This window comes from Schistocerca piceifrons, chromosome 2 (genome assembly GCF_021461385.2).
Source record: "Schistocerca piceifrons isolate TAMUIC-IGC-003096 chromosome 2, iqSchPice1.1, whole genome shotgun sequence".
NCBI lineage: Eukaryota > Metazoa > Arthropoda > Insecta > Orthoptera > Acrididae > Schistocerca > Schistocerca piceifrons.
The window spans coordinates 195,322,448-195,347,035 of record NC_060139.1 but is presented as its reverse complement, the minus strand read 5'-3'; the positions used below and the strand labels follow the sequence as shown (position 1 = coordinate 195,347,035).

General features: G+C 44.2%; 1 protein-coding gene across 1 annotated transcript in view; it reads left to right on the top strand.

Moving 5' to 3' along the window:
- LOC124775242 (TGF-beta-activated kinase 1 and MAP3K7-binding protein 3) overlaps positions 1-24,588 on the top strand; it is a 526,363-nt gene that overhangs the window by 295,056 nt on the left and 206,719 nt on the right. The window lies entirely within an intron of this gene.

The following is a 24,588-nucleotide window of genomic DNA, read 5'->3' as shown; positions in this document are numbered from 1 at the left end:
AAACCGTCATCGAACTCATCGTTCTACCATTCCTAGACCGGCAAGGGAACTTGCTGTTCCAACAGGACAATGCACGTCCGCATGTATCCCGTGCCACCCAACGTGCTCTAGAAGGTGTAAGTCAACTACCCTGGCCAGCAAGATCTCCGGATCTGTCCCCCATTGAGCATGTTTGGGACTGGATGAAGCGTCGTCTCACGCGGTCTGCACGTCCAGCACGAACGCTGGTCCAACTGAGGCGCCAGGTGGAAATGGCATGGCAAGCCGTTCCACAGGACTACATCCAGCATCTCTACGATCGTCTCCATGGGAGAATAGCAGCCTGCATTGCTGCGAAAGGTGGATATACACTGTACTAGTGCCGACATTGTGCATGCTCTGTTGCCTGTGTCTATGTGCCTGTGGTTGTGTCAGTGTGATCATGTGATGTATCTGACCCCAGGAATGTGTCAATAAAGTTTCCCCTTCCTGGGACAATGAATTCACGGTGTTCTTATTTCAATTTCCAGGAGTGTATATTATACTAGAACTGACATGTGATTACATTTTCACGCAATTTGGGTGCATAGATCCTTAGAAATCAGTACCCAGAACAACCACCTCTGGCCGTAATAACGGCCTTGACACGCCTGGGCATTGAGTCAAACAGAGCTTGGATGGCGTGTACAGGTACAGCTGCCCATGCAGCTTCAACACGATACCATAGTTCATCAAGAGTAGTGACTGGCGTATTGTGACGAGCCAGTTGCTCGGCCACCATTGACCAGAGGTTTTCAGTTGGTGAAAGATCTGGAGAATGTGCTGGCCAGGGCGGCATTCGAACATTTTCTATATCGAGAAAGGCCCGTACAGGACCTGCAACATACGGTCGTGCATTATCCTGCTGCAATGTAGGGTTTCGCAGGGATCGAATGAAGGGTAGAGCCACGGGTCGTAACACATCTGAAATGTAACGTCCACTGTTCAAAGTGACGTCAATGCGAACAAGAAGTGACCGAGACGTGTAACCAATGGCACCCCATACCATCACGCCGGGTGATACGCCAGTATGGCGATGACGAATACACGCTTCCAATGTGCGTTCACCGCGATGTCGCCAAACACGGATGCGACCATCATGATGCTGTAAACAGAACCTGGATTCATCCAAATGACGTTTTGGCATTCGTGCACCCAGGTTCGTCGTTGAGTACACCATCGCAGGCGCTCCTGTCTGTGATGCAGCGTCAAGGGTAACCGCAGCCATGGTCTCCGAGCTGATAGTCCATGCTGCTGCAAACGTCTTCGAACTGTTCGTGCAGATGGTTGTTGTCTTGAAAACATCCCCATCTGTTGACTCAGGGATCGAGACGTGGCTGCACGATCCGTTACAGCCACGCGGATAAGATGCCTGTCATCTCGACTGCTAGTGATACGAGGCCATTGGGATCCAGCACGGCGTTCCGTATAGCCCTCCTGTACCCACCGATTCCATATTCTCCTAACAGTCATTGGATCTCGACCAACGCGAGCAGGAATGTCGCGATAGGCTACAGTCCGACCTTTATCAAAGTCGGAAACGTGATGGTACGCATTTCTCCTGCTTACACGAGGCATCACAACAACGTTTCACCAGGCAACGCCGGTCAACTGCTGTTTGTGTATGAGAAATCGGTTGGAAACTTTCCTCATGTCAGCACGTTGTAGGTGTCGCCACCGGCGCCAGCCTTGTGTGAATGCTCTGAAAAGCTTGTCATTTGCATATCACAGCATCTTCTTCCTGTCGGTTAAATTTCGCGTCTGTAGCACGTCATCTTCGTGGTGTAGCAATTTTAATGGCCGGTAGTGTATATAGGAGGCCAAGGCGGAGGCGTGCTGTGTTTTCTGATGAAAACTGGTTGTGACTCGGTGCCGGTGTTGGCCGTGTGTTGGTTAGAAGGAGGCGAGCTGAGGGCCTGTAAAACAATCTGTCTGCGCGCTAGACACACTGGATCTACACCTGGAGTTATGGTCTGGAGTGCAATTTTTGTGACATTTGAAGCACTCGCGTGGCTATCCCATGCACCCTGACTGCAAATTTGAACGTCAATCTGGTGATTCGAATTGTTGTGCTGTCATTAATGAACAGCGTTGCAGTGGGTGTTTTCCAACAGGATAATATCACTCACATAACGCAGTTCTAACACAACACGCTCTACCGAGTGTCGACATGTTGGCTCGCCCTGCTCGATCACCAGATCTGTCTCCAGTTGGGCACCTACGGGACATTCCCGGGTTCGATTCCTGGCGGGGTCAGGGATTTTCTCTGCCTCGTGATGACTGGGTGTTGTGTGCTGTCCTTAGGTTGGTTAGGTTTAAGTAGTTCTAAGTTCTAGGGGAGTGATGACCATAGATGTTAAGTCCCATAGTGCTCAGAGCCATTTGAACCTACGGGACATAATCGGACGAAAACTCCAGCGTCATCCACAAACAGCATTAACTACCCCTATATTGACCGGCTTAGTGCAACTGGAATGGAACTCCACATTTTGGCGGTTACACCGGTTATTAATGTACCAGTATTTCACATTTGCAGTCGCTTATCTCGCGCTAAAATTAACCTGTTGTCTTGCAACACTAATGACTTAAGTATGTTATCTAGACAAACGTATTCCCGATATTTCATTACTCTTCATTCATAATTTTTTTGGGGGTTGTGATTTTCTTTCCGTCAGTGTATTATTTAAGTGGCAACTAGTGGTAAATTCCGCTTTACGTGAGGGCATCCGGCTGCTTTTGATAAGATAATTTATTAACGGCTAAGCTCGTTTCGAAGCACTTGCCGTGGTAGTGGTTGCAGCGGTGGCGCACAATCGCAGCGGCTAGAGACGGTTCGGCACTCGTCGGTGTCTGGCGCAGTTGGCTGCCTGGCGTGCCGTGCCGTGCCATTGCGCAAGCCGCCCCGTGACGCTCGCCGGAACACCCACACCTTCGCTGCTCCCATCACACACACTGTCGCCAGTCTTCACTGCTCTAGCCTACTGCCGTCTATCGTGCAACTCTGCATCCGCCCCGCCCTGCTGTTGCGCCTACGTGTGTTTCTCATTGAGTATAAACGAATAATTGGCAGGAATGTTGCCTATCCCTACGAAAATGGATGTGGTCATATTGATTAAAACACTGGACCAGTTACACACTCAATATCTATAACTGGGTCGTAGATTCCTTAATAATACGGCGACTCAACGGAAAACCTTAAAACGAAGGAAATTGCGCTGAGGTTACAGATGTCATGGCATAGCGTACACGCGGTGTAATACGGCAGTACGTTAGCAGAGCTGTCATTTGTACTCAGATGATTCGTGTGAAAAGGTTTCCGACGTGATTAAGGCTGCACGACAGGAATTAACAGACTTTGAAATGCGGAATGGTAGTTGGAGCTAGACGCTTGGGATATTCCATTTCGGAAATCGTTAGGGAACTCAATATTCCGATATCCACAATAGCAAGAGGGTGCCGAGAATACCAAATTTCAGGCATTACCTCTCTGAAAGGACACTGCAGTGGCCAACGGCCTTGATTTAACGACAGAGAGCAGCGGCGTTTGTGTACAGTGGTCAGAGCTAAAAGACAAGCAACACTGCGTGAAACACCACAGAAACCAATGTGGGACATACGATGAACGTATCCGTAAAGATAGTGTGGCGACTTCTGGCGTTAATGGGCTATGGCACGATCGAAGCGAGTGCCTTTGTTAACAGCACTACATCGCTTGCAGCTCCTCCTCTCGTAACCATATCAGCTAGACCCTACACGGCTGGAAAACCGTGGTCTTATCAAATGAGTCCCGATTTCAGTTGGTAAGAGCTAATAGTAGGATTCAAGCATCGCGCAGACCCTACGAAGCCATTGACCCAAATTCTCAAACAAGGCACTCTACAAGCTGGTGGTGGCTCCATAATGGTGTGGGGCGTTTTTACAGGGAATACACTGGGTCCTCTGGTCCAACTGAAACGACAGTTGTCTGGAAATGTTTATGTTCGGTTACTTGGGGCCATTTGCAGCCAACAACGATAGTATTTTTATGGATGAAAATGCGCCAAGTCACCAGAGCATAGATGTTCGATATTAGTTTGAACAACATTTTGGACAATTCGAACGAGTGATTTGCCCATCCGGATCGCCCTACACGAATCCCATCGAACATTTATGGGACGTAATCGATAGGTCAGTTCAAGTACAAAATCCTGCACCTGCAACACATCCGTAACTATGGGCAGCATAACTCAATATTTCTGCAGGGGACTTCCATCGACTTGTTGGGAGCATGCCATGTCAAGTTGCTGCACTACGCCGAGCAAAAGGAGGCCTGACACAATACGAGGATTGTCCAGAAAACACGTTCCGATCGGTCGCGAAATGGAAACCACTGGGAAAATCGGGTAAAGCTTTGCACAGATGTGTTGGGCGGTGTATCTAGTATGCCCGTCGATCGCGTCACATCGCGTCGCTCTTTTCAGTTTTGAGTGAACAGTGAGCACGTAAAGATGCGTAGGAAATAGCGTCTCCCGCCAAGTATGAGGGCCTGGTTAGAGATTTCGCCTGTGTCATGGAGCCCACATAACACAACTGTCGAGCAGTTCCTTCTTCACGACAATTCTTGGCCGCATACTGCAGGGGCAACGAAGACGCTCCTTCACCGTTTCCGATGAGAAGTGTTTGATCAATCGCAATACAGTCCGTAATTGGCTCCCCCTGAGATTCTGAAGACAAAATTTTTCCACAGACAGCGAGCTGCAGACCAGTGCAGATAATTGACCGAAAGCACAGGCGGCTGCTTTCTATGACGAGGATATTGGAAAGTTGATACAACACTACAACAAGACTCGAAGCTGGAGCGGCGACTATGTAGAGAAGTAGTTGACAGGTGTATCTAACTGTTGCAAATAAAACGTTTCTGGTTTTCACTGTGGTTTCCATTTCGCGACCGATCCGAACTTCTTTCTGGACAACTCTCGTATTAGGAGGTATCCCATGACTTTTGTCACCTCAGAGTATGTATTTTCGTTCATTCATTGTGGATTTTTCAGTCTCCCTGTCTGCATACACAAAATATGACTAACAGGATTCGCTTTCTATTAAAAAGCCACTTATATGTTTGTTTGTGCCCAAACGTATTTCGGCAGTGGCATCCTAAGTGACCGTTTATTTACTTTCTCTTCAGATTCCATTTCGTTTCTCTGTGACTTTGTATCCATTTTAGCCACAGATCTATAATTAACGCTACATCTCATAGTTAATGTAGTGCTACCGAGTGACCCAATATATACAAAGACAGGCCTCGAGGGAAAGCAAATGAACCAACTGAGGTGCGCGACATAACTGTGCCTGCTGACTTAGCTAATGGATTTTTATCGTATATCCAGCGGCACTGACAGTTTTGAACAACCCTTCACTGAAATGAGAGAACACTACTTGCTCAACCGAGAAAAGCCAGAAAATATTGCGGAGAAAGAAACTGGTGACACAAACAAAGCAGGGCGGTGAAGCAGCGAAGATTATGGCATCGAAGATGCTGAGAAGAAGAAGAAGAAGAAGAAGAAGAAGAGCAACAACTACAACAAAAACGACAACAAATTGCTGGCAGTGATGATGCTGTAGCTCTAGCTACTAAAAAAAAGATAATTTATTAAATAAAAATAGATTTTTAATGTAATACTTTGTATGTCGGAATAAAAAGTAAAAAATATAATCTCCAAACCCCACACAGATAGTTCTGAAATTTGTCATTGTGAATTTTTAAAGCTGTTAAAATACTTGTAAGATTTGTAACGAGAAACGTGGGGCTCATGCAATAAGAGGTGAGCTGTTCATACATCAGTTATGTATTTCATGTGCCCCACGTTTTTCGTTATAAATCTTATAAGTATTTTCGTAGCTATTAAAAATTCAAAATCATGTATTTTCAGAACTATCTGTATGGGGTTAAGAGTCTATATGTGGCTGGGAGAAATTATTTTATACCTTTTAGTTCACTATAAAATTTTATGATATTAAAAATTTGTTTTTATTTAATAATTATTTTCTACTTTTAGTCTAGCGTATAAAATTTTTCAGTCTATTTCAGACAACCTGAGATTGCAACAGAGATATGTGGAAAATTGAAGGTTTATTTCAGTTTCCTTTCGTATGAGGGAACCAATGTATTGCTTCCTGGAGCGTATATCTCGCAAAAAGACCGCAAAGGTAAATATTAGAAGGATTCGAGCTCACACTAAGGTTTACCAGCAACTGTCCTTCCTGCGAACCATTAGCGAGTGGAACAGGAAAAGGGACAAATGGCAAAGGGACACAAAGTACACTCCACCACACAACACACAAAAAAGCGAGTTAATACTGCATTGTCATCCAGTTCTCAGCTGTATTGGAAGTTTCAAGTCTCTAGCTCGTCGGGAAGTTAGTTTAAAACCAATTGCAAAATTTGTACTGAACAGACAAAAAGGCAGACATGAGTGCGAGGTAATAAACACTTAGTAAAATGATTCATTTATATACATAATTTGGTTGAAGTTACACCAGGTATCCCTGTTTTATGTTTTTACATCACCCCTTCTCACTGCTGCCCTCACCAGACGTCATGGGACTCTTCAATGGTAGTGCCTTTGCAGCTGTTGATTCTTTACTCCTCGTATGCCTGCTCCATCTTCGCCAATGAGGTCGCCGCTCGCTAAGTTATATAATTGTAATCTATTAACTGTTTCATGTAATCGCTGTTTCCCTGGAAGAGTTATAAGATTACAGTAACGTAAATTAGCGAACGGCGAACTCCCCTGACTGCTTAGGCCTTCATAATGAGGGAAACAGCAATTACATGAAACAGTTAACAGATTACAATTATATAACTGAGCGAGCGGCGACCTCATCGGCGAATATGGTGCAGGCCGACGAGGCGTAAAGAATCAACAGCTGCAAAGGCACTACCATTGAAGAGTCCCATAAGGCGACATACCACATTGTCCTTGACGCTGGAACAAACTGAAGGCGGCCGCTTCGTAAGTCCGAGCCACCACAGCACGCACAACAGCGCCGCAGTTACACCGCTCAGCAAGATGGCTGAAGCTGAGCAAATGTGTCATAGTAGACATGCACTGTGGGTATCACAAAACAAGATGGCAGAATAAAAAAATAATTCTAGAAGTACTGCCGATCACGGGCTAAGAAACCTAAATAGTCAGAAATTTGCAACTCAACTCGGCTCCTCTCCGATTTACAAAGGTACCGGGAACAATACGGCCCGGCCGTGAGACTCATACGGCCGGAACAATAAAGCTCACTTGCGAAAGTTCGATCTACGCTTTCAGACAAGAAGCGGGTTTCTCGAAACCAAAATTGACACTAGGTAAACAAGCAACAAGGAGGCTTAATGCCGCGGCCACGAATCAGCTATCACGTGCAACTCGTACCACACGGCAAATCAATCAATTCAGGAAGACTTGGGTGAGCTCTACACTAAGAAAGGGCGTGACCCTAGAAAGCCGTTGTACACACTCAACCTTCCCAACGCCCAGAGTCAATAAGCCTTGCCACAAATTCGAGCCAAGTAACCCCCTTGACACAGAGAGAAGAGGACGTCGCCATTCAAGCACCACCGGTCCCAGTCACTGCTCCCCGCAAGAACGCCCCGCTTCCCCGATCGCGACACCACCACCACGCCCCCTAGATGAACAGCGCATTATGTACAGCTGCCGCGAGCTGATGTGGATGGGGCGGCCAATTAGTAAAAGGAAAGCGAGCCTACACAGCTCAGTGACTACTGCCCGTCGCGAGTTTGACTGCTGCCTATCGGCGTTGCGTATTCGTGTAAACAAAGTATACACGCCGATCAGGGACGAATGGATCATTCTAGCGACGTTGCGGACCGCATTTGGGGAAATCCACTGACACAGGCGACTTTGACGAAAGGAAGACTGTTATGGCCCTCCGCCAGGGAACGAGAATCACAAGAACGGCGATGGTGGTCGGCTTTTCTCATGTAACTGTCGCGATCATCTATGGAAAGTAGCTGAAGGGCAGTGAAACTACGAGTAGGCCTACAAGTTATAGAATGTCAACGCCTTATCAAAGTACGTGAAGGTCGGGGACTTGTTCGCTCTGTAAATAAGGATAGAAGGCGTTCTATGGCAGAGCTGGCGACAAAGTATAAGGTACGATGGAAAAGTTCCGGTTTGAAGATGTATATTGCTGCAGCGTATATGCAACGTAGCGTGACTTCGATGCGAGTATATAACCACCGACATGTAGCCAAGGAATTAGTGTGGCATTCGTTCCTTTCCGGAAACGTGAAGTACGGCGGCGTTATTACCAAATGCGTCCAAACAGGACCAATTTACTATTATTCTTTTTTTGGCGGCTGAAGGACAGACACCGGTAGACACCCATCGAAGAATGAAGAATGTGTATGGGTCAGAATGTCTGCCAGAAGCTACCGTTGTGGACTGGTGCGCCAAGTTCCATGCTGGTTGCGATTCCACACAAGACGCCGGTCGGTCACGGAGGCCAGCCTCGTCCAATACACTCGACACTCGCAACATTCGACACCCGCCCTATAGTCCCCATGTGATTATCACGTTTTTGATCCTTTAAAGAATGCCTTGAAGGATAGACGATTCCCATCGGATAGGGATATGCGGCAAGCACTTACGGGCTTTTCAAGCAGAACAAGGTGTTTTACGAAACAGATATCTTGAGTCTGGTGCGTCGGTGGGATGACTTCATCATTTCTCACGGCAATTTTGCGTGATTAGCATACCGATTCTGGACTGTACGGCCTTCGAACGGAATTTTTTTTATTGCCCCTTATACAGTGCTGGTGCACACACGTCCTTTGGAGTAAACCATTCAGAATACGTTTTTTGACATGGAGCACCGAAGCAATTCGTTCGGAATCATCGAAATTGGACCGTGGACTAAAGGAAACGTGTTGCCGGATCGAACGAATCACGTTTCTTGTTTCACCAAGTCCGTGGTTGTGTCCGTATATGCCGTCGTCCATGCTAACGACTGTTTCGAAGGCACTGCGCCACGGACGCATGTCAGTGGAGGCAGTATTACGCTGTGACGACATTCACTTGGGCTTCCATGGGACCTGTGGTCGTAATCGATTGCACCACGACAGCTGTGGACTGCATGAAACTTAAGTGCCGACCACCTGCATCCTTTCAAGCCTTATGTCTTCCCCGACTGCAGTGGCGTCATCCAGAAGGATAACTGACCGTGTCACAAGACCAGAATTTTGCTACAGTAGTTTGAGGAGCTTGATAGAGAATTCACATTGAAGTCTTCGCCACCAAATTCGCCTAATCTAAACGCGATGGGACACATGTGGGACTTTACAGGGCGCCAGCTTCGCGCTCACAAACCACTGGCTCGTAACTTATGGGAAATGCGTGAGCTGTTCGTAGATAGTGGTGGCACACACCTCCAGAAACCTACCAAGGACCTGTCGAATCCACGGCACGCAGAATCGCTGCGTTCCGAAGATGGACCAACTCTCTGTTAAACTGTTGATCATAATGTTTCAACTAGAAGTTTATAGCTATAAAATGAAGATGAAGAGTCATTAGTTCTTTGTACATCATTGCTGTGGGTCGCTGCTTCCGCCTCCTGCTTCCCCTTCTTGTAGAAAGTTCCAAACGTCTTCTGTGGCGTCGTTTGTCAGTCTGTATCACTCGTGTCGAACTGTAATTCCATATGGATCATTCGCCACCATACTGGATGAACAGCAGAGGCAGTTGGTGTGTGTAGCTGCTTGCTTGCCACATCATAATTGTCATTGCAGATTGTGAATGCCGGCTACGAAAGGAGTGGGTATTCCTGGTTTGCAGTATGTCCGCAAACTGCGACACGATTGCCACTTTATGCAAGACGGTAACAACTGTCATCGATGAACACCGCCGACCTCCATTCAGTTCCACAATAACCTTTCTCCCGGCGCTACTAGAGACGTCGCCAGTGAACCTGTGCCAGCAGTAAACGTGCCAGAGGAACGCGAACTCCCCCTTCCAGCGAGCGATTGTTTATTTCTCAAGCGGTCACATGGACGACTAAAGTGGCTGCGATTTCTCTGGCGTTCACCGTCCTGTCCTGTCTGTACAAGCTCTTAACATCCTGTCGATGTGTAACCAACGGGCTATGTTCGCTGTACAAATCCTCTCCGATTGTCTCTATCTCCGATTGCAATGACTCGTGTCACTCATGGCCAGGTACAAAACTATAGTTAATGCGGCATATAATTTATCAGATATGGTCAGTAGATGTCTTATATTCGTCGTTCGTCGTTGACGTCACTTCAGCGGGTTACGGTGTAGACTGTCATGAATGCATATGCATTGGAATCTGCATGTCTTTGTAGTTGATGAAGATGATGAAGAGTGTAGAAAAGCCTATGCCGTTACAAAGACTTCCCACGCTGGCCACGACAAGTGTTTACTAACGCCCTAGCCAATGCAGGTGGGTGTCCGTTGTCGTCGCTGTCATCCACCCTAAGACTCGTTTGATCCACTTCACCACTTCTGCCGTTTGCCATATATCCTATGCGTTTCAGCATACCCATTGCACCCCACAGCATCTGCCTTATACACTATTATCTAGGCCTGCCCTAACGATTATTTCTTTCAGCATCTCTTCAATTACACTTTTCAACAATGACTCCATGTCATAATACGTGTCCAACCATTCTCTCTCTTCGTTTCATTAGCTTCTTTATTAGTTATCTGTTCTCATTGATTCCATCTCATTTCCAAGTCTCCTCCAACATCATGTTTCAAAGGGTGTTAATCGTTGTATTTCTGTCTTCCCTATCGTCCGTGCTTCACGTCAATGCAGAACTGTTTCCCTAACGTAGTTGTCCATGGATCTCTTTCTGGTTATTTTAATAAAAGCCCTTTTGTTCTTTTGCAACCCTTGTTACTATAGTCAGATAGTTTCATGTTCCTTGCATCATTTCTACGATTAATGACAATTTGTGGAACGATACATTACATTGATAGTACACTTTCATCTACAAGCTTTTTTTCACACAGGTGTAAATGAATAAGTCTTACCCACCACCTCGTGCATGTTGCGTAAATAGAAGTTCTTTTTTTGCAAATGGAAAGAGTTGACAAGGAGAGACGTTTTCAGTTTCTTTTCCATTTTACCTTTGTTAGCTGTCAAACCTTTTGTCATTTGGAAAATGATCAAAAATTTTGATGGCTGCATTGTCCACGTTCTCTTTTAACCTTCACATAGAATCATGAATATAACTTTATTCTTCTGATATTGTAATTATGTTCGTCATTGTTCGTTTCGAACTGTAGTGGCTACCTACAGCAAACTATGTGGGTAAATATATATAGCGTGAAGCCGTAGTCAAAATGTCTGACTCCGTAAAGAGATATCTACAAGATAATTGTGGGTGAGCACCGTATATTATTCTTACAGCGCGTTGTTTCCGGAACATTAAACCATACTTTATCATTGAATGAAAATACGCACACTGTAACTGACTGATATGCCTCTCTCCAGCACTTGTAGTAATTTGGAGCGCAAATGTGGCTTAAATGATTTGCTTTAAGAGTTCAACAATGTATTTTTTTCCGGCATCCAGCTCTCATCAGTATGGACATAAAAAAATTTGGAAGTTTCCGCCCTAGTTATCATTTCCTCGCCATGTGGCACATTTATCATTGGCGTAGTACTGAATACGCTGTGTCTTTTTCTAAATTGATAGTGAGACTATCTGCAGAAAACCACTGAAAAAAAATTAAGAATATCATTTACCATTTCTTCTGTTGCTGAATGTATATAAAAATTGGTAGTGTCATCTGCAAAAATAATTAACTCTGCCTGTTGTTACATGCTCCTCTATTACTTACTCTACTTCCTAGCTAACAATACTGTTTCACCTCTTCGAGAGCCTCTTGTCCAGGCTGAACTTTAGCCATGCTGCATCCTGACGTCCTATAATATATCACGTCAATACAATTAGCAGGTAATTTTTATGGTATATGATCCTTAGCTGTACACTACATACCAGTGTTGAAGACCGCAATGTTAATTTTCTTTTCAGTGTAGTTTAAAACTTATCTTTGGTGCAGGACCAGGTGGTCCTGGTTGTTTCTATGTAAAACTTGATAGTATTTTTTTTTTAACTTTTCGTTTTGTTCACGACAAGCACAAGACAAAAATCATGTGGTCAACTCAGTCAACTCTAAAAAGTCAGACATGACGGAGACAGTGATACAAAAGAAAGACAGACCCAGCCTACACTCTTGCTTACGTATTTACATTTTAAACTACCAACTGAAAACGTTACATTATTGTAAATGCAGCCACATATCAACAAGTTCCTCCGTCTTTCTAGTTATAAGCAGTAATATTACAATATTTTATGAATTTCATGTGCTTTTGACACAAATATATGTTTTTTTTTACATCAATTAAGCTGTATCTCGCTTTCGTATACGTTTCCTTTTCTGTTATATTTAAACACTTGTCCACGTGTTTCTAATAATTCTGTATCATGTTCGGTACAAGCCCTTCACAATTATTTCTCAAAAGACCAAATGTACAGTTGTTAACTATCAATCTTACATTATTGTTTTAAAATTAAAATTAGATATAATATTATAAACACGCTATTAGGCTATAAATCTGATTATTCTACATTTGTTATCGAGAAAGGTTTTTTTTTTTTTTTTTTTTTTTTGACATGACATAACATTATCACTTCACACAATATCAGGAAAACATTATTTCCGATATTGCACCTGTCGGTTCAAAAGGTTCAAATGGCTCTGAGCACTATGGGACTTAACATCTACGGTCATCAGGCCCCTAGAACTTAGAACTACTTAAATCTAACTAACCTAAGGACATCACACAACACCCAGTCATCACGAGGCAGAGAAAATCACTGACCCCGCCGGGAATCGAACCGGGGAACCCGGCCGTGGGAAGCGAGAACGCTAGCGCACGACCGCGAGCTGTGGACGCACCTGTCGGTATCGAACACGCCAGTGTACCTTGGTATCTAGCAATACACCATTTCCTAACTGAGTCAGTTACATATCAATGTCCACGTTCTGTGCGGACTATTACCTTAGGTTTCTTTTTCATATTATAATCATCAGCTACCACTCTCGACCCAATTCCAATGTCCTTTTCCGCAGTTTCTCACGGTGAGTTGGCTTGTGGAACTGCTAATAGGTGATCCGTTCGCCTGCTGGGTGGTAGTTTCACACTGTCTCTTCCTTTCATTCGGTATTGGGATGGAAGTCATTAAAGCAAAGACTTTTTCGTCGCGGCGAAATCTATTTACGAAATTTCAGTCACCAACTTTCTCTTCCGAATGCGAAAATATTTTGTTGAGCCCAACCTACATAGGTAGGAATGATCATCAAAATAAAATAAGAGAAATCAGAGCTCGAACAGAAAGGTTTAGGTGTTCGTTTTTCCCGCCCGCTGTTCGGGAGTGAAATGGTAGAGAGATAGTATGATTGTGGTTCGATGAACCCTCTGCCAAGCACTTAAATGTGAATTGCAGAGTAATCATGTAGATGTAGATTCACCAGTAACGACATAAACACACCGCTGCACAAGCACCCATTGCGCTGACACGATAACAGATTCACACTTAATACTTCATGACAGACAGAAGCCAGGCAACAGCAAATCGCATCATTCACGACTTTGTCCAGAGCAGGAATGTGGGAGTACCACGTTGTCCCTAATTCTCACTCGCTGACTGAGGCTAGTTTTGAAGTTTAACGCGGTAACGCGTGGTGGAAAGGAAAGAAGAGTTACACCGAAAAAACACTGTATTTACTTCGTTGATCCGGATGAAGAACAATAGGGTTGATTAGTGATCCACTGTTATTCCTTTGTCGGATTAGATTCGCTTTATAAATCTGCCTGCGTGAAGCGAAGATGTCAGTTCGCTTTTCTGGCAAAACATCTCAAGCGCTGGCGTCCTTTCAAGCTGTCATGTAGTATCACACTTACATATTTAACTGCCTTCATACCGCCTAAGCATGTTTACCTTGTGGAATTTGCACACAAGGCCGATTAGTCATCAGTTATGATCTAGTTTTCTTTTCTTTTCTTTTCTTTTTTTTTTTTTTATTTCTTGTCCTCCTACCCACCTTGGGATGTTATTCGGGCCATTCCTTGAAACGAGATAGTTTTAAACGGAGTACCCAATTGATTTCTTCTTCCATCTGACGCGTCATTTTGAGGAGCAAAGGGCTCTTCTCATTTCTTGATGGATAGTCGTGCCTTTTGAAATTCATATCGATATGCGAATGGAATGTTTTATAGTTAACACTGTTCGCATTTTGTACTGCAGTATCTCGAGAAATGTTTATTTGTAGCAAAATCATATGATTCTTGCCTGTTTCGGTTGCCATGAAACCACTCTTGACGTCGCGTGAATTTGGATGTGCAATATTTATTTTATTTATTTTTGCTGTGACCTGAAGATATTTGCAGTGATAGCCGAAACCTGAAGACTTCTTCGTCGCGACATAATGACGTGCTTTACAAATATCTTGAGAGGTCGATAACTTCGGTCTTATACACAGTGCCCTTACCTTTTCGTATCCGATATTAAGTGCTTGTATTACCTGATGGGATTTCTGCATTCTCGAGCGGTGTTGTAGAGAGGCTGTACAAAATCTTCACTCCTTCCAGAAGACATGCTACCAGTGAATCGTTTACTTCTACGAGATTGTTCCATTTTATACCCCGGTCCACTGTTGTTCCCGATGTCGTGGCTCTTGGTACTCTTGGATCTTGTTGTCAAAGGCAGTTAGGAGAAGTTTATTTAACTTATTAAAGCCTTCTCGTCTGTCATCAAACCAGAGATAAACATCAAGTAATCCCGTATACTTCCAGAGCAACTGAAAGAAATGGCCAGCGGTTCAGAAGTACTATATAGAGAGCGTGTAAAAAAGAAAGCTTTTTTCGGGTTAGCCGCATAGTAAGTGAAACTGTGTACAGCGTCTGGAGCGCACTGCGCCCCGCCTACCTAAGAAGCCTTCAGTGTAGAACTCATTGGCCGATCACCAGGTGGTAAGTTCCTATGGATCCAAACAGCTGAGGTCATCGGTCCCTGGGCTTACAGACTACTTAATCTAACTTAAACTAACTTACGCTACGGACAACACACACATCCATGCCCGGAGGATGACTCGGACCTCCGACTGGGGCAGCCGCGCGAACCGTGGCAAGGCGCCTCGGTCACCAGGGTCACAGAAGACAGGAGCATAAATCAGTCACGGCCCAGCAAACGATGGGTGAATCCGACCGCGTACTAGAGCTTCGTGTAAATGCGAGTTTTTCTAAAAATCATGATTGTGGTGTAAGCATGATTCCTGCTAACTTTTATTGAAAGTTTAGAATCAATGTAATGCGCAGCTGCTTGCTGGAGGGTTTTCAGAAAATGTGCGGATATTGAATACTTTAGCTTGAAGTGCTGCACCGGTACTCAGTCCCTAAGCGATTTGGGTATCATGAAGATTCTGCCCCTGTACGAATGCAATTTCTTCCTGGTGAAACAAATGTATATGTACTCGCAGTAGCAGAGAAAGAAACCGCGATTTGGCTAGGCAATTGACGTAGCTACCGAGGAAACGATTGATATTTTTCGCGGTATTCCAGTGAAAGATCGCAGAATGAAAGTGGACGACTTTGCTAACATCGTAGGAATCTCGCGTCGAAAACCGACAAATGGTTTCGGGAATGCCCCCAAGAAAGGGTTATAGGGCCGTTACTGTTTGCAGAATGCTGAGTGTCTCTCCGAAGAGACATAAGGCGCATTTTCTCTGGTGTTTCGGCAGATGTTAGTGATATCGTTTTTGCACTGTGTTGCTGGAGTCATTCCAAACAATTACTGCCCATCAGGTTTTTCATGCGAAACTCAGTTTCAAAAGAAAGCGTCGGTTTGTTTCACAGTTTAAACGTAAATTATTTTTAAATCAGAGTTATCCCAAATTAGTCTAGCGTGATATTCGTTTTACCGCTATGAATTAACAGGGACAGTAAAACACGAAGAATAAACAGCAATCCTGCAGCGACTCAGTAGCGCCGCTGTGTGGTGGTAGCAGTTAGCTCAGGCCAGGGCAGTGCTGTCGCTGCGGTTATTCTTAGAGTTTTACTGCCCCTGTTGATACATATCGATAAAAAGATTATCAGACTAGATTAATCTGCGACCGCTCCATCGAATGAGGACGTAAAATTCCGTTTTAAAAATAATTTTATTTGTAACAGAAAACAGACGGATGCTTTTCGTTGAAACTGGGCATGGCATGAAAGGCTTTGTGAGCACTGTTTGTTTGGGCCGACTCCAGCTACACACTGCAGATACAAAATTGCAAATGTCGGCTGAAACATCAGAGGAAAGGCCCCTGACGATCTTAGGAGAAATACCCTGTATATTCAACGCCAGACGACTGTGGCAAGATGCAGGAATACCTGCCTAGAATCGACATTTGGTCCGAGGACTGGTAGTTTACGGTGAACATGAATAAATGCATCAACAGGCGTAGATATCCATTACTATTCGATTTTTATGTTGGCGATTAACCACTGGAATCAATAGCTGCCGTAAAATACCAAGGAGTAACCCTCTGAAAATATTGAAAATGCAGTGACTTCGAAAGTTACAGTGACGGGAAAAAATCGGAACGCCAAAAAGTAATTAATGTAGAGTAATGGAATTTCGGGAATACCCTTATCTAGATAACATAGTTAAGTGATTAACATCCAAGCTCACAGATTAATGCAAGTGCGGGTAAACCATTACAAATGTGAAATGCTGGTACATTAATAACCGGTGCTACCGCCAGCATGTTGATTGCAAGCCGGCCGGAGTGGCCGAGCGGTTCTAGGCGCTACAGTCTGGAACCGCGCGGCCGCTACGGTCGCAGGTTCGAATCCTGCCTCGGGCATGGATGTGTGTGATGTCCTTAGGTTAGTTAGGTTTAAGTAGTTCTAAGTTCTAGGGGACTTATGACCACAGCAGTTGAGTCTCATAGTGCTCAGAGCCATTTGAACCATTTTTTTTTTTTGTTGAATGCAAGCATGCAAACGTGTATGGATTGTGTTGTACAGGTGGCGGATGTCAGTTTGTGAGATGGAGTTCGATGTCTGTTGCACTTGGTCGATCAATACACGGACGGTTAATAATGTTTGTGGATGACACTGGAGTTGGCCAATGATGTCCCATGTGTGCTCCATTGGAGACAGATCTGGTGATCGCGGAGGCCAAGGCTACATGTCAACACTCTGTAGAGCGTGTTGCGTTACAATACCGCCATGTGGGGGAGCGTTATCCTGTTGGAAAACACGACTTGGAATGCTGTTCATGAATGGCAGCACAACAGCTCGAGTCACCGGAATGGCGTACAAATTTGCAATCAGGGTACGTGGGATAACAATGAGAGTGCTCCTGCTGTCATACGAAATCGCTGATACTACATTCTTTCACATCCTGTTTGGTCAGAAGTTAGCTCTCGCGCTGTCTGTGCGGAAGCAGACTTTATACTACAGTTATTCGAGCAGGGTCTAGCGTAACCTTTCTGTTGAGATTCATTCAGATCTACATCCAAACTCTGCAAGCGACGTTATGGTGTGTGCCCAAAGGAACTTTTGGCACCAACATAATTTCCAGCGTTCCCTGTTCTATTCGCAAATGGTACGCGAGAAGAATGATTTCAGTGTGCCAGCAAGAGCTTTAATTTCTCTGATTTTCTCTTTGTCGTCATCGTCATTTTGCCTATTTGAATGTCTGTTAATGTGATAAACGCAGAATTGGACATTGCTTCGGAATCCACTTAAAACTGCGAGTTCACCTATAACTGACTGAATGCCTCACTTCACAGGTCGGAGGAAGAAACACTGTACCACCTCCATCTAATAGGACCTTTCCTTGTAAAACACTGTGGTGTTCAAACCAATCTTCAGGTTCGTGACAGCTTTAACATTATGTGAATGAAATAATATGTTGCCCACATCCTCCCGGAACGAACTGTCTCGGAATTTCATGAATAAACCTCTCTGTGATGTACGACACCTTTCTTGTAGCGTCTAACAGTGAATCTTCTTCTCGTTTGATCGTGTCTCCTCTATTAGTGCAACTTGGTTCAAAAATCAAATGTCTCTGAGCACTATGGGACTTAACATCTGAGGTCATCAGTCCCCTAGATCTTAGAACTACTTAAACCTAACTAACATAAGGACATCACACACATCCATGCCCGAGGCAGGATCCGAACCTGCGACCGTAGCGGTCGCACGGTTGCAGACTGAAGCGCCTAGAACCGCTCGGCCACTCCGGCCGGCAATGCAACTTGAGAACGATCTCAGGCATATGAGGAAAACTCACGAAACCTTCGAACGAGTCTTTTCTAAGTCACTACTTTCGCGGTACTCAGTACATTTTCCGAGTCAGTTTCTACTGGCCTGGTATGAAAGTAACTGAAGATTTTCAGGCCCTCCCATGTCGTTGCAAAAATGGGAGCAAAAGGAGGAATGCTATGCAGCACTTGCCCAAAAAATACGTCACAAGAGGTGGAAAAATACGCAATTTAAAATCAGAATTCAGGAAACAATGCAAGAAGCTGTGCGAGTCATAAAAGTGGTTGTTCTCCGAAAAAGTCAAATTGCTTTTGCTACCACCCATTAAAATTTTTATTAGAAGGCATGGAATCCAGGGGAAGTCGGCATTCAAACTGTGATGGAGGTAGACAACTCTCAATTAAGTAAATACGTTTTATTTTATTTCATTATTTGTGCAGTACGATACACTGACCTTTGCCTGTACTATAGTGAAACGTATTTCTTACATATGTGTAGGTATGTTTCATTTTTAAATTCTGGCTAAAAATTATGTTATATATATACAGTAAATTAATACCACATGTTATAATAGATAATTTTCTAACGCCATTGTTATTGTTTATCTGATCTTTGCACCTTGATCCCAGTTTTAACCTTTTTCTTTAACATTTGGCGATTTCTGCATTGCAACTCGCTCCGAAAGTATGGATGCGCCACATTTAATAGAGACTGCCGCGATACAACGTATCGAGACTGTTAGTATACGCGGTTTGTTCGAGGCTTCAGATTCATCCAATGAATCTCAGCCTGAAATCCGGTTTTACTGCTACTAGACTGACGGAAAAAAAACTCGACACCAAGAAGGAAATGTGCACCATAAACGAAAGTTGCTATGGGTGTTTATTTTGTGTTCTGCCCACTCGTCTAATAGAGGGTGCCTAGGAAGCCGTTTCCCCGTATCGCTAGATAACAGTTCAAGCAAGTCGAATTAATGGACTTTATTACATGAAGTTAAGTTGACAATACTTAACTTTGCGTATTCACAAAGATGCGTCGCAATCAAATGGCGACATGCAGATAATCAGTGTCCTTTGGTATATGCAATTTAAATACAAGAAAAACAATGCAGTTCATAAGTCGCAGCTATAGCATTTGTATGACGGCTCGTCTTCCTCTCCGCTCGCAGGTAGCCGTGTAGAGGCCGCTCTTTGTCTTGGTGTCGTCCTAGAGAGGGGTTCGTCAGCATACTATTGGCTGACGTCGTCTCGCAGCACTCTCTGCTCTTCCGTTAGTTATGTTTGAGGTTGGACGTGGAGAGTTGATAAGAATGCCCTTTAAGGCAACAAAGATGCCATTATCAGTACCTCACTGAGTTTGAACGAGGTTGTGTAATAGGGCTTCGAGAGGCTGGATGTTCTTTCTACGATATTACAGAAAGACTTGGCAGGAATGTAGCCACTGCACAGGATTGCTGGCAGCGACAAGAATGCACGGTCGCAAGAAGACAGGGCTCCGGAAGGTCATGTTGCACTACCGAGAGTAAAGAAAATCGTTTTCGGCATATGGCTGTGCCGCCTCGTATTGCATCTGCAGCAGCCATTTGAGCAGCAGTTGGCACTACAGTGACACAACGAACTGTTAGAAATCGGTTACTTGATGGACGGCTCCGATCCAGACACTCTGCAGCGAGCATCCACTGACCCCAAACCACCGCCATTTGCGACATCAGTTGTGTCATGGGAGAGGTCATTGGAGAGCAGGGTGGAGGTCTGTTGTGTTTTCTGATGTTGTGCCTCGGTGACAGTGATGAGCATGTGTTAGTTAGGAGGCCATTGGCCTGCAGTGGACCTACATGTGGAGTTATGGGTGAAATCTGTTGGACATTTTTCGAAACTCTGAACGTATCATGGATAAAATAAGGAGCGAAAGGTTATCTATAACTTATACAGAAACCGGAAGGCGGCTACTCGAGTCATAGGACATGATTGTCAGAGATGGCAAAGAAATTGAAAGATAAGTTGAAGGGAATGGACAGTGTATTGAAAAGAGATTATAAGAGTAACATTAACTAAAGACAGGCGATGCTCAGGGAACTAGATTGGGAAATGAGACACGAGAAATAGTAGATGAGTTTTGATATTTGGGCTGGAAAATAACTGACAGTCGCTGAAGCAGGGAGGATATAAAATGCAATCTGCCAGAAGCGAGAAAAGCGTTTTTTGGAAAAGAGAAATTTGCTAACTTCGAAGATAAATGTGTTAGGAAGTCTTTTCTGAAGGTATTTGCGTGGAGTGTATGTAGCCTTATAAGGTAGGGAAATATGGGCCATAAACCGTTTAGGCAAGAAGAAAACAGCATCTAAAGTGGGATGTTGATGATTGGATTATTAAATCGAATAACCAATGAGAAGCTACTGTATGTAATTCAGGAGAAAATAAATTTGTGACACATGACGAAAAGAAGGGATCTGTTGACAGAGCACATCCTTAGGTATTAAGGAATCGTCAATTTGGTAACGTAAGTAAGTGTGAAGGGTAAAAATTTTACAGGATGACCAATGCTTGGCTATTGTAGGCTTGTTCAAGTGGGTGTGGGGCGCAGTAGTTGCGCAGGCAGCTAAGAGAGCTATCAAACCAGACTTCGGACTAAAGATCACAGCAGCAACAAGTTGGGACTCGTTTATTCAGAGCACCAATATAATGCCAAGAACAAGAGTAGGGCTCCCGTGGAAAGGAGGGAAGTCCCAAGATAAAAGATGCAAGGCTGCCCCCTTTGTGGCGGCAAGTCTGTTGCAGGATAGAAGCGGTAAATCACGTCCGTAACGGCTAGGAAAGGCCCTGGGACAAAGGCTGCGCTTCTACGTAAATAACCGCCTGTTGCAGGTCAGATTATGACCAGTTAGAACAACGCAGGGTAACAAACAACAGCTCTGCAGACGTATCCACCCGTCGCGCTGGGAAATAATTCAAATAATATCTGTCGAAAAACTGAAGGCGCGTACACATGATGTACATATTCAAGGAGAGAAAGTCAAGGACATTTGAGAGAAGTAGGTTTCCCGGCGCGACTATCATGCTGTGTACACATTCGTGCGAATCTTAGCACTCAACGTAAGCACTTCGTTGGGTTAGGAGCGTTCCCTAGAACTGTATTTCTCTTTGTACAGCACGGAATGTTACCCAGTCTACTGCTCAGATTAGGCAAGACACCGATCGTTGACGCATGTGCTTGGAACGCCTTATCCTCTATTAGCGGCGTCACCCACACATTCGACAGGTGCTACTGAAGGAATCACGTGACCAACGGTGGCTTCATCTCATCCATCTTCCTCGTTATCACCCAGCGGGCAGTCGTAATCTGCACTTTCTGAAAGTCAGATTAATTAACAGCTTATCGCCCTCTGTGCACACGGCGTCAATATGGTCTCCCAGAGTAAATTCGATCCTGGGCTCTCTCTCTCGTGTGTGCCTATAGCCTATCTGTTGTGTGTAACGAACTGTTTCATACTTTTGACGAAAGTGACGAGAGCTGAGTGTCTGTGAATTGCTTATTCGATTTTGTGCGCTTATCATTTCTTGGACATGTACCTCGTATGTTTTTCGAGGAGGGTAGAGACTGTAGGGTCGATAGTATTCAGAAAAAAACTGTGAACCAGTGGCTGTACATCAAATGCAAGTTGACTAGATGTGAACTGCAGTACCCAGAACTAAGTAGTTTTATTGTGAAAGCTCCGTCATTGGCAATTTTGATGTTGTTACGAGAATATATAAGCTATGGTGTGATAATATCACCTATGGTGTGGCGGACTGTAACCAGTTCAGAATTAAAAAAAAAAAAAACTCCAAGGATGTATACGTTTAAACAAGAGCAACGCATCTAGCCATTAACAAACCGCTAAACTCGTTTGACGGAACTATAAGCGTATTCATTGCATTTAAATTCCTTGTTCGTTTTCTCCACCTTCGCTGTGAGACAGCATGTTGCATATTGCGGCCCCGCCATTTCCTTTGTTTGACGTATCCCTTTCCCCCCTCGTATTAAAAATTTTTAATGTCATTAGGTGTCTTTTCGGTTGCTGGTTGCATAAATTTTTTATAATCTAGCATTTCTGTAAATTAATGTCACGCCTGTTAAATAAAAAAACAAGATATATATATTCAAAGTGAAATTATTAAATACTGAATAACTAAAAAATTCATATTATTAGTTAAGAAGTAATTTTCTGTCTTTGAAGGTTGCGAATACAATGAACTTTCAGGGGAACAATTGTAATAAGTAATAGTGAAGAGATGATGCGTGCAAGGCAGTCTTTCCGGCCAGCTGTGGAGGACATGGGAAGTCTATTTTTGTAGCTGACGCTTTCTGCTCTATCAACGTCAGGAATCAGTTATCTGAGTGTACTTTATCAGAAGACAGGCTCCGTCACGTTGGACATGTTTAGATAAGGTTTTCACGAGGAAGAGCAAATATTTGATAAGTGGCAAAAGTTACTGTTAGTTTGTGTTTAATCCATTCCATAGACGAAACTAATGTAATGGACGGTGATCACATTCGACGTGTTGTTCGGCAAGTGATTATGATATATTACTCGCGCAAACGAAGGTGACACTCGGCGCGCTGGCTGATGGGAACAACTGCGAGTGGGAAATGTCTTTACAGTCGCTCCCATCAGCCACCGCGCCGAGTGTCAACTTTGTTTGCGCGTATAGTACTTACTGGCTCACGTCATGGCTATGACGCATTGAAGATTCGTAGCTAATAAAGAAGATTCTTGTTATGCGCATGAAGCTCTTTTAGCGATATTACCGAATAAGCTGAGCTACTTCACATCATACAACTATTTGGCGGCACACGGTACAACACGTGCACTGTTATTTTAATTTGGGCTTGAGTCATAAAACGTCTGAAATAATTACAGCCACGCAGAGCAGACACAGATTTATATTCAGTGATGGCTCATCAAGAACAATCCAGACCTCGTTGTTATGGTGTAGAAAATTTGCTTATGTAAATTACTGCATATGTTACGCCACAATTTCGTGTAGAGGAAAGATTTACTTTGTGAAACAATTGAATTGCTCACTACTCTGTACTGTCATACAAAACGAAACATCACGTTGAAATAACTTGACACAGGAACACTGTTTACGTGATTGAGAAACAGTTCGCAGCTAATATAACTACACTATGGTTGAAATGTTTTAATATGTAAAATATTGGGTGGCTTGGCGTCGAAGAAAGTGGAGCAATTATAAAAGTGAAGCAACTGGACGTACAAAGAATATCTTTAAGGAGTACACCGCAAAAACATTAATATGACTAAGTAGCGCCTCACTGCATGCTTAAGAACAAATACTGATAGGGATAAGTCCGACAGGCCGGGCGGTTCTAGGCGCTTCAGTCTGGAAAAGCATGCGGCTGCTACGGTCGCAGGTTCGAATGCTGTCTCGGGCATGGATGTGTGTGATGTCCTTAGGTTAGTTAGGTTTACTTAGTTCTAAGTCTAGGGGACTGATGACCTCAGATGTTAAGTCCCATAGTGCTTAGAGCCATTTGAACCATAAGTCCGAAAGAACAGACACCATGCAGAATCCGTAGTTGTGATACATGTATCGTAGTTGTCGATTACGCATTCATATAACTGATTCGCATAGACGGGCAATGGTTCCACCTTCTGCAGTGCCGGTGCACAAGTACGTCCGAATTGCTGCGGGAATCTGAGAGTAGCGAGCATGGGCGAAATGGACAGGGACTACGGACAGGTGCCGCTCGGTGGGAGTGCCGGTCGGCCGTGGGGCGTGCCGAGGTAGTCCGCGCAGTCGCGATAAATACTATCCCGGATGGCGTAGTGGTTAACGCACCTGCCTAATAAGTAGCCGGCACGGTAGCTCATCGTGTTCTGTCAGAGGGTTAGTTGCCCTGTGTAATAAAAAAACCCGAGAAAATGGATGAACGATGAATTTAAACGGGTGTCATGGGACGTCTGCCCCGAACAAATGCAACGAACAAACTAAGATTAAAAAAAAAAAAAAAGTAAGCAGGAGATCCCACGTGCGAATGCCGGTCCGGTACATATTTTCGCTCGTCGCCGCTGATTCCATGTAATTTCCCGATGCAGCTGACATCAGTAATCCCTTTCCTTCCTTTCCTCCTCCCCTCCACCTTCAATTTTCATATAGTGATAGGGATAATATGTGAGTAATTCAACTGATTGTTCTTGTATAAAATTCTCTCATCATCTCAACATGCACC